Raw genomic sequence first — 11,638 nt, forward strand, 5'->3', positions numbered from 1 at the left:
CCGTGTATAACTGACACCCTTTGAAATGCATTGGAAAAATGTATTACAGTATATCTTTAGCTCCAAAACTAAAGATGCTGATAAAATATATAGAAACATACTATATAGTATTTAATTAAAACCAATATGTGTTTTCCACAAAAAACTAGGGTTAGGCCTACCCTCAAAACACACACACAAACGAAAAGGTGAATGCAGTCCCTCGCGTGGATGCTGGCCACTGGCCTTCAGAATCCAGGCCTGGAGGGGTCAAGGTGGTCGGGTACATAAAGAGCTGGGTGGTCTCAAAAGGCTGGAACACCTTGGCCGTCCGATTCTCTAGTACAGATGCTGGCTTTTGGAATGTGGAATTTCACCTCTCTTGAAGGAGGCTGGGCTGGTTTGCAAGCTTGAGAAGTTCTGACTAGGTATTGTAGGTCTCCCCTCTATGCACAGCTCGGGCTCTGGTACCAGTGCTCTTTATAGGGCTTAAACCCTATATCACTCTTGGGTTGCACTTGACGAGAGCCGCCAAGAAGGCGTGGGCATACTTATCAAAATTTAATTTAAAAACGTACCCGAAGGAAGCCTTTATGAAAGTCTGGTTAATGCAAATTGTGTATACCACCAAAGCACTTCAATCCTTAGAAAATGAAGAATCGAGACGCGCAGTTAGTGGGCAAACGTGTCAAATCTGGGTCCAGAAAGTAAAAACCCTGCCACAGTTTGGCTTTAGCCACATATGCTTCTATTCAATTAGCAGGTAAAACAAACCTCGTTTTTACTTTCTGCACCTGGATTTGCCACATCTTTTTGAGGAGGCAAAGTGTCAGTGCATTCCATGTGTGGAAGGCACGAATAACCCAAATGTCAAGGATGCCTGAATTTTTCCTGAATACCATTGAACACAACGTCATACAGTCACAACAAGGGAACTGGGAACCATAGGCATGTTTTTGCACGTGTTTGTCTTTTTTTTCTATAGTTCTGTACTGATACCACATACAATGACAAAAAAAAGGGTAAACCTCATTAACATCTGTTGATAAATGAACAAATAATGACTTATTTTTATTTTGCCTGGCCTTGCTGCTACAGCATGCTGTCGTATCTCATCTTCTATTCAGAGCTGTAGGGCTTTAAATGTTTAAATGTTCTACAGAGTGTATTTATTGCATGTAATTATTTGCCAATTTTGCATTCATGTCAAAAATGTGTCCAGCACCCTTTATCTATTGAAGAGTGTGGATACTTTTTCTCTGTACGTGTGCTTGTTTGCGTATTGTGCATGTATGCTGTGCATGTGCATGCTGAGACTTGGGATGTGTGAAATATGAATTCATGCATGCACTCAATTAATTCTAAGTGTGTGTGTTTTGAAGCGTGCACTGTATTAATTGCATGTGCATGTGCATTCATGCTGTACAAGAGTACCTGTAAACTTAAAGGGGGAGTCAACCTTAAACATTTCTTGACAATAATATGTTATTTACGACCTCACTAGTCCAAACCAGAATAGCATATTTAGACCAGTGGGTCTGCATAGAGTATGTTATTGTCAAAAATATTTGTTGAGGGTTGACTTCCCCTTTAAACAAGAAGGAATAACTCAACAACTGCTCGTAAATGAAATGACTTATAGATTTGTAGTCTATTTTGAGTGTTGCTGTGTTAATAAACTTTTTCAAAGCAGTCATTTTGAAAATGTTAAAACATTCTAAAAAATGATCCATGGAGTTAGTAAGTTAAGCTTAAAATCAAGGGCTTTCTATGCATGAAAATTGGTTTTATGAACACATAATCAATTGATAACTTATTTTAATAAGTTGATCTAAAATAAAATGAAGAAAGCAGTCATAACTCAATAATATATTGATTCTGAAAATACATTTTTGACTTCACTTACCATCGAAGTAATTCAGTTAAGACTCCTTAAAAATCTCAGAACTGTCCTTTAAAAGTTGAGTACAAGACAGATGTGCCTGGACAGCAGTACAAACTGTTTTGAATTATTGATAAACATGAAGACGGGAAATGTGACTTTTAACATAAGGTCAAATCAATAAAAATTGATTATTTAGTTTTTTATTGAGAATGAGAGTAGAGGAATGGTGTTTGATAGCAGATTATATACAACTGTATCTGAGAAATTACAATTTGAGAAAACATTGAGAGGTGATATAAACGCAAAAGACTTGAAAACATGCTCCACGTACGGATATTCCTGTCTGGACAGATTAAGGAACTGATTTTAAGTACAATTCTTAACTATGGTGCAAAAACTCCAACAAACTTTGAATTATTAAAAGGGGTAAATGAAATAATTAACATCTATTATTACCAACAAAAACAAAATCTTACTTTTTACTATTTGCATTGTGCTGCTTGGCATGCTGGGAATTACAGCATCAACTTCTTCTTTCACTGGAGTGTTTTGAGCATGTTTTCTGTGCACACATTTTTTTTTTGTGAGCAAGATTTCATAATTATATTTTATGTAAGTTTATTCTTTCGTCCATTTTTCTCCATGTGCTCATTTCTACCCACAACATATATACACAACACAATCTGAGCTGCGTACAGAGTGTCTGCCATCTTGAAACAGTAGTCCCACAATGGTCTTGCTCCTCCATGTCATTTATTTTCATGGAGACTGACCATGGGCATGAACACAAAACAAAACATCATAACTCACTGAATCTAAGCAATTTTCATGCGGTTTGTTTAGTTGAAAACGTCAGACATGAAGCTACAATACAAAAAAAAAATCAGTGTGCGTTAAAAATATTTTTTCACTCAAAAATTTTCACTAAGGTACAAAAGAGGATTAGTATGTAAGATGAAAAAGAAAAAGAAAGAAAAGACACTTGCTGGTTGCATGAAACCCACATGTTTCCGGTAATAACCCCCCCCCCCCCCCCAAAAAAAAAGTTTGTTACATGTACACATTTTAATCTGTTAAACTTTTATTAAAGGTGCATTCAAAGATCTTTTGTCACTGCGTCTTCTGGGTGAATCATCTTAACGATTTGTTCTCAATCCTGTCAATCAATCTGCCTTAACGATGTCATGCGTGCTCGTTCCGAGCTGCACATGCGCACTTCGGGTGTTTGTAGTAGGGATGCGAATCTTTGACTGTCTCACGATTCGATTCAATTCAGATTTTTTGGGTCTGTAATTCGATTCAAAATCGATTTTTGATTCAGAGAACGATTTTTGATTCAAAATGATTTGATTGACAATAATTTCTGCTTCAATTAATAGATGGGCAAATAATCATTATGATCTACTCCAGTCTGGTTTGCAAAACAGAATGGACAAATGGAGTTTGAAGACATTAAAATGTCTTCTTAATTTTATTTTATTTTTTAAATTTTATTTACACTTATTAAGTTTTGAATTGTAAGGAAAGTACCTTTTTTTTCTCACAAAAACACAACTGTTACTCTATGTAGCTAGTGAAAGAGGCTAATTATTTGTCCTCTTTTGCGTGTTCCAAAAACTTGAAGACAGATTTCTTGTAAGAAAAAACACCTTGCAAGGATGATTTATTAAACAGAGAATTCTCCGGTCACGGCAACAATTTACATCACGTAAAAGGTGGAATTTAAAAAGTGCCCATGTGCCCCCTCTTTTGCGGAATCCAGCTTTTAAAGAATCCAAATCAGTAGGAGAACACCTATTTCTCCTCCCATCATGAATAAGTAAATATGTTATATAACAGAGTTGCAGCTGTGTTGATCTCTAGACAAAATATACTCTCAGGGCACTTTTCCCAAAACAAAATCTAGAGTGGCCGTGAGTGATGATGCGAACAGAGTCAGTGGTGTGTGTGTGGGTGTGTGGGTGCTATTTCGAAGCATTATATATAGCATATAGCAGTATATTCTGCCCTCCCTGAGCAGACTGACAGTTAAGCAGACAGCGAATAGTCCCTCAAAAAGAGTCCAATGCTGGTATCCGTTTCACCCTGTTCCATTCTCACTGACCATGTGGACGATTAAAGCTGTGACTTGCTTACTTGTATTTATTTGCATAACTCAACACAGTACAGTACGTTATTCCTGGCTCATAGACCCGCTCGGTCTACCTCTCTTCCTGTCGTGTGTTCCCTCAAAAAGAGTCCAATGCTGGTATCTGTTTCACCCTGTTCCATTCTCACTGACCATGTGGACGATTAAAGCTGTGACTTGCTTACTTGTATTTATTTGCATAACTCAACACAGTACAGTACGTTATTCCTGGCTCATAGACTCGCTCGGTCTACCTCACTTCCTGTCGTGTGTTCCCTCACTCTAATCAGTCCCCCAAGCAACATGAACTCATACTAACAATACTATTGTTACAGTATCAAGCTGTTTATTGCACTCCAATTGAGGTTAACTGTAAATGTAAACACACCAAACGAAGAAAATTGTACACAGTACACACTGAGATGCAAACACTCTTTGTTTACCTCTTTCCTTGAATGTAGCTAGCTCAAGGCTAACGCAAAATGGAAAGTGCCATTGACTCGCTAACGCTAATTAGAGCGCTACTCGTGGCACTTTTATCACTCAAAAGAACGGCTATTCATACAAAACGCTTCAGGAATGCAAACAGAGAAGCATCTTAACATTACGCACCGGCATATGCTCTTCCTGCGCTGCAAAAAAAAAGATACCTTTTATTTGCATAATTTGATCGTGACTTTTTCCTTCTACTCTCTTATGTGGCTACAACTCACTGTTGGCTTCACGGACGGGAGGAGGAAATGGCCACTGGTATTCACAAATGTTTAAGTCTTATTGAGTAGGTGAATGCTTTGAGTAGAATTGAGGAAAAAGAACAAGTGACTAAATGGAGGAGTTTCTGCATAATTAAAATTACGTTGGTCCAACTTAATTAAGCTTGGCGAGTACAAAGCAAATCTTGTTCTCTGTATTCAAGCATTAAGCTTTCCTACCTAGAGAAAATTTGTTGCATCTAAACAATGGCTAATTTGGAATAACTTATAAAGATACAAATTGTTATTTCGATTTATTAAGTTGATCCAGCACAATTTTATTTTTTTTTTTACAGTAAACGATTAAATGGAATGATATCATACAATGACAATTACATTGTTTCAACTTAAATTAAACATCTTGAATACAAAACAAATCAAGTTGTTTGTACTAAAGTAATCTTGTGGCATTTACATTTCAGTTTTTAGAGTGGGATGGGCACGCACCGATACGGGTATCGGTATCGGTGCCGATGCGATGCCAGCCTTATTTAAAGGTATCGTACTCGCGACGGTGGCCGATACCAGTATCGATCACCCTCTAGAAGCATAGAAATATTGCCATTAATTTCAAGTAATTTCAATGAAAAATGACAGGAACTTTTCTACCACAAGTGAGTCGTACATTTCAACTTTTACATAGATATTCATTCTGATTTCTAGAATCCCGTTTTTTGTTATTATTATTTATAATATGTTATCTCTGTCAACAGTAATCTTTCAATCAAGACAAGAGCTTCCAAAAATACAATATAGTGGTGACATTTAGTAATACAAACCCTATTTACCATTGAAATTAAATTCAGTCATATCAATCATATCAGGATAAAATGATAACAAGGAATGATGAAACAACAGATTCATTACACGTCCTCTAATTGTGTCCAAAATGCTGCTAATTGCATGAATGATAGAGCTGGGCTATACAGTATGGGAGATGTTGCCAATTTCTGAAACCCTCTTAAAGTGGTAGCCTCAACCACCAACCTTAATTGAAGTATGACCCCTCCCACATACAAAACACTTAACACATATCTACATCACTGAAAAAATATATACATATATATATATATCCATCCATCCATCCATCCATTTTCTTGACTGCTTTTCCTCACAAGGGTCGCAGGGGTGCTGGAGCCTATCCCAGCTGGCTTCGGGCAGTAGGCAGGGTACACCCTGAACTGGTTGCCAGCCAATCGCAGTATATATATATATATATATATATATATATATATATATATATATATATATATATATATATATATATATATATATATATATATATATATATATATATATATATATATATACACATTACATTATCTTACAAATTACATTAACAGTTTTCAAATAAGGCATTGCCTCACAAAAGGAAGAGTATCCCATTTCCCCTCCCCTGGCTGCCACTTGGGACAGTCCAATCAAATGGGATTGAGGTGCACCTGGCCTGCACTCACATTGGTGCCCACCGTGCGAGTGCCCCAAACACACCTTTTCAGTGAGGGAGGGTGTTAGTTTTAATTCAATTTTACTCGACGAAAATAAGAGCAATTTTAGTCGACTAAATTGACAGTTCAGTTAATATTTTCCTTTAGCATACACTTTAACTTCCTTACAGAAAACTATAACACACCTATTTGTAACTGTAGTTTAACACGCAAGACACATTTAATACAGAGTTTAATTGTTTCTTTGAAACATGTTGAACGACAATAATATAACTTAGTTTTCACCTAAATAAAAAAAAGTGCATATTTGCTTGAGATTCATTTTACAGCAGCACAATGAATGTAAACATGTTTGAACATTAAATAAAGTGCAGTGAACACTGAGTGTTTCTTTCCTCCAACCGGCATTCCATTCCTTCAGATTTTTCGTCACTGTGTCGTTTTCATTTTCATTTTAGTTATTGACGAAATTGTCAGTCAATATTAGTTATCGTTATCGTCTCAATGAATGGCTTTTATTTTAGTTTTCGTTTAATTTCTGTCTGGAAAAAAAATGTGAAGAAAATGATGACGAAAATCTTTCGTCGACGAAATTATCACTGATAGTGAGGGGGCTGCCCATGTACTGTATACATATACAGCAGCTGCCGTGCGTGCGTGCACACATTTCTATTTGCCTGCTTGTCGTCTTGACAAGGCTCTTTTGTCCTCTTGAATGAAGGCGCTTGGATACCGAAACCAGCATGCCACAGCAGGAGGTGAGAGAAAGCAATTTAGCTAATGAGATTTTTTGACCCACCCTGGCTTGGAGAGGTTGGTCCTGAGGTACATATACCAACTGTCTAACATGGAAAAACCCCAATTTTCGTGCAGCTGGAACTGGCAGACAAAGGATGCAGTAGTTCAGCTGCTGATCTGTAATGCTCAGGATTGCTTGCTATCGGGGCAAGTCTGGTGGGCGTCCTTGATGCCAGGCATGAGGTGATTCGTCTAGGCCGGTCAAGTGGTTGCCCAGTGTGCCAAGCACTTGGTGGTGCTTTTCCAGGTTGTTCAGAGGTTCAGCTTCCACATATGTTTGCGTGAGCAATTAAAAGGGACCATTAAGCGAGGATGGCCCATTTGTCACCCCAAAAAAATGTATTTTTACATCAAGAAAAATAAACTGGTATGCATTTTCAACGAGAGAATGCAATTTCCAGAGTAGTAGAGAGTTTTGTTACTGGCAAATAGAACACTTTTAAACAGTTTGAGCTCCCATCGTTTTTAGATCTATAAAATTCGCAACAGCCATTATTTATAATCTCTATTACTTTACTGCGATCGAGGTAGTCTTTTTTTCTCTTAGAAGCTTGTTTCTTAATAAATTAGTGGAGTCTTAATGAAAATAGTTTGTTCCAGTAATAATACTGGTCTGTAATTGGTGAACAAATCTCTCTCTCCACTGTTATAAATATGAATTACTTTTGTCATTTTCCTTTTTAATGGACAATACCTGCTTTGAATTACTTAAGTTGCACTATAATTATGTTTGTTAATACGTTTTACTTATCTCATGCAAATATTAAAACAATCTGTGGCCTTTTTATAGTTAGTGTTTTTATCTTTTGTGGCAGCCGTGGCTCAGGGTGTAGAGCCGGTCATTCAGTAACCAGAAGGTTGGCTGTTTGATCCCCGCTCTCCCTAAATCATGTGTTGTTGTCTCCTTTGGAAAGGCACTTCACATTCACACACATTGCCTCCAGTGCTATTCACACTGGTGTATGGAAGGTGCGAATGTTTGGTGGTGGTCGGAGAGGCCGTAGGCGCAGCGCACATTGGCAGCCACGCTTCCGTCAGCCTGCCCCAGGGCAGCTGTGGCTACTTTTAAGTAGCTTACGCCACCAGAGTGTGAATGTGTGAGTGCATCAATAATGTATCCATTCCATTATAAAGCGTCTTTGATTGTCTAGAAAAGCGCTAAATCCTATGCATCATTATTTTAAAAAGTATTTTTTTTCCTTTTTTATTTTTATTTTTTAGCTATTTTAGCTTTTAATTAAGCAATCAATTTACCATATTTGTTGTGTGTAGTACTTTAATTTTATATGACTAGTTCAGTATGCTTTTATAAAATGCTTTTTTTTTACGTGCATTCCTTAATGCTAATGTCTTTTGGGGGGGGGGGCATCCAGTGTTAGCGTACCAACAGATGTAAGATATTTGCAATATGCCCAAAATGAGGACAAATACTGAAAAAAAGTGAGGTATCAAAGAGATGCAGTTTTGAAGTTGCTTTGAGGGGCAGTAATATTGATGACTGTGAATTTCATGGCAGGAGAGAGAAGGATAGGGAAAGGGAAGAGAGAAAAAGTTGATAATGGACTGTGAGCTGTTGGTATTGATCAGGCACACAGACATAGAGGTGAGATGCAGCACAATGACCTGACAGTGCAGCTGATCGAAAACTAATTCCCCTCCATCGTAATCATCATCGTCTCATCATTGTCGTCACAATCTTGTCACAGTCCCTGGTTCGGCCGCAAAGACATTCTCAGCAGGAAAAAAAAAATCTGATTCTAACAACTAAAAAAAACTAGGAATGATGTCTACAGATAGATTTATTTCTCAACTTTAAAGCTAATTTAACAAGTCCAAATTCCGAGTTTGAATCTTGTCTTGGTCTGTCGAGTTTGTAAATTCACCAGATTAATGTGTGTGTTTCTGCGCTTTCTTCTACCACTTTATCAAAACAGAAAGGCTGGGAGAATTTACTCTCAATTGTGGATCTCTGTATGTGAGAATGATTGAGGTTGGGCTGAACGATTAATTGATTTCAAACCGACGTCGCGATGATGTTTTCAAATTGCTTAGGATGCGATGACCAAGAAAAAACCTAAAAGACGGCCGTAACCATGCTTCTAAAATCATCACCTTCCCATTAGTCTCGCTCTCTATCTCACTCACACACTTCCACGCAGGATTATGATAAGCCCTAAAAAGTTTTTATTTTGATTTGGTCCTTCCTTTCATTTGATGTCCCTTCACAAACGATCCTCCGGAGAGTAAGCAAATGACATATCCTGTCCATTTCAAATCTGTCAGGTTTGTTATCCAACATATATATTTTTTGCTGCCGATTCAGTGCGAGGAGTTCGAGAGGAGGGGCAGTTGGGTGAATTTCTGCCAATGCTGCCGCAAATAATTCAAGCAACTCAGCTTTGTTTGATGGCTTGTGACCATCCAGCTTGCCCTTGATCCCATTCCAAGGATTTTCAATGGGGTTCAAGTCTGGAGATTGGGCTTGCTATGACAAGGTCTTGATCTGGTTGTTCTTCCGCACAATGTGCTCTGGTAACAAGAAGGACCGTGTATGTATAATCATGCCCAGTCGCCTCGACTACTGTAATGTATTACTCTCTGGTCTTGTCACGATTGGGTTGTGTTTGTTGGACCCAAAAAGAAAAGGGCAGACCCAGCCAGGGCGAAAGTCACTCAATTTTAATGAAACAACAAAAAGCTCACAGCACGTGGACAAAAGGTTGCACATCGTGCGTAAAAACAAGAAAACACAAAATCACGCCGGAGGGCGGATAAAACAGAGAGGAGTGTAGCACACAAAGTTGATTAACGAAAAACGCTACTAGTCTAATTACTAGTGGTGCCCACAACACCAAGAAAGATTGCCGCTAGAAAGGTAGCCGTATCAAAATGTCAGGTATGGTGAGTAACGTCGCGGAGCAATAACCCGACACTTCTCTCTGTTGCTGCCAGGCTTTTATTTCGGACTGATGACCTAATGGGCAGCAGGTGTGTCGGCAGGATCCGCCCTCCAGCTGTTTCCCCAGCAACTGCAAGGGATAAATCAGAAACAGGAAACAGCAGAAAACCAAAACATAAAAGGTATTGCCATGACCAGTCTTAAAAGTCTGCAGTTAGTACAAAATGCTGCAGCTAGACTTAAGACGCGGACGAGAAAGTTTGATTGTATTACCCCCGATACTAGCCAACTTGCATTGGCTTCTGGTTTACTTGAGATGCGATTTTAAGGTTTTGTTACTTGCATATAAAATATTACACGGCTTAGCGCCTTCTTATCTTGTTGATTTAATAGTATCGTATGTCCCCACACGAAACCTTCGTTCGCAACACGCTGGTCTTTTGGTGATTCCAAGAGATAATAAGAAGTCCGCGGGTTCTAGAACGTTTTCGATTCGGGCTACAGTGCTTTGGAATGCCCTACCCTCGGAGGTTAGAGACGCTACCGCTGCAGAAACGTTTAATTCGCGTCTTAAGACTCATTTCTATACTCTTGCATTTGGCTAAATTATGTGTAGGGTGACTACCACTGCTTTCTTTCCCTCCCTTCTCCACGGCTTGGAGAGGGAATTAGGTGTTAATGATCAATTTGGATGCTTTATTACGGGTTCTGTGCAGGTTGAATGGAATGCGATCTGGGGAGGACCATCATCTTGAAGTTGCCACCATGGAGGTCGCTGCTCCAACCAACCGGGCTGGATTTGGATGAGGAAGCACTTCCCTGACGTCTTTTTGCTGTGCTTTCAATTTCTTTGATGGACTTTTGCACTATTCTAGTTAATAATGTTTAGTATCACAAACTATGTAAATGTTTTGCCCATTTGGCATCCATTGCAGCCTGATCATCCTGGAAAGGGGATTACCACATTTGCAGGTTTCTAATTTTTCGCCAGTTGGTTTGTTTTTTTTCTTCCTTGCCCTCTTGTGGTTCGATTAGGGGATGTCGTTGATATTTGTCAACTGTGGGCATGTGAAGCCCTTTGACACCCTTGTGTGATTAAGAGCTATATAAATAAACTTGACTTGACTTGACATGAGTCTCTATATGGTGCAACATGACTTTGTATGTGCATAATGGCAGTGGAGAGAACACATCACTGTACCAATTTTCCAGTCCGGCAACATTGATAGGATGGTGTGAACAAGCAAGATAGGATTGGTGGATGTTGGAAACTCAGGTCCCAACTGATCTCTTTCGAGACGCTTTGCAACAGTGATGAATATGCAGACAGACGAGGTTAAACCGGAATCTCCATGGTGCGTGATGTTTGCAGATGACGTTGTGACCTGCAGTGAAAGAAGGGAGCAGGTGGAGGAACATCTAGGAAGGTGGAGGCATGCGCTGGAAAAGAGAGGAATGAAGATTAGCAGAAGTAAGACTGACTATACGTTATGTGCATGAGGAGGAAGAGTGACGCTGTACTCCTCCTCAAATAGGGGCTTGCGCCACAAGATAGACCTGGTTTTACCAAGTCTAAAATCACATTTGCTTTTTCTCACCACGTATGTATGTGTGTGTGTGTGTGTGTGTGTACACCAAGGTTATTTTAGCTAACTAAAACTAATGAAATAACTAAAACTAAAATTCAAAAAACATTTTCGTTAACAAAATGAAATAAAAACGAAAACTGACTGAAACATTTTACATATA

Source organism: Vanacampus margaritifer, chromosome 6, assembly GCF_051991255.1.
Source record: "Vanacampus margaritifer isolate UIUO_Vmar chromosome 6, RoL_Vmar_1.0, whole genome shotgun sequence".
NCBI lineage: Eukaryota > Metazoa > Chordata > Actinopteri > Syngnathiformes > Syngnathidae > Vanacampus > Vanacampus margaritifer.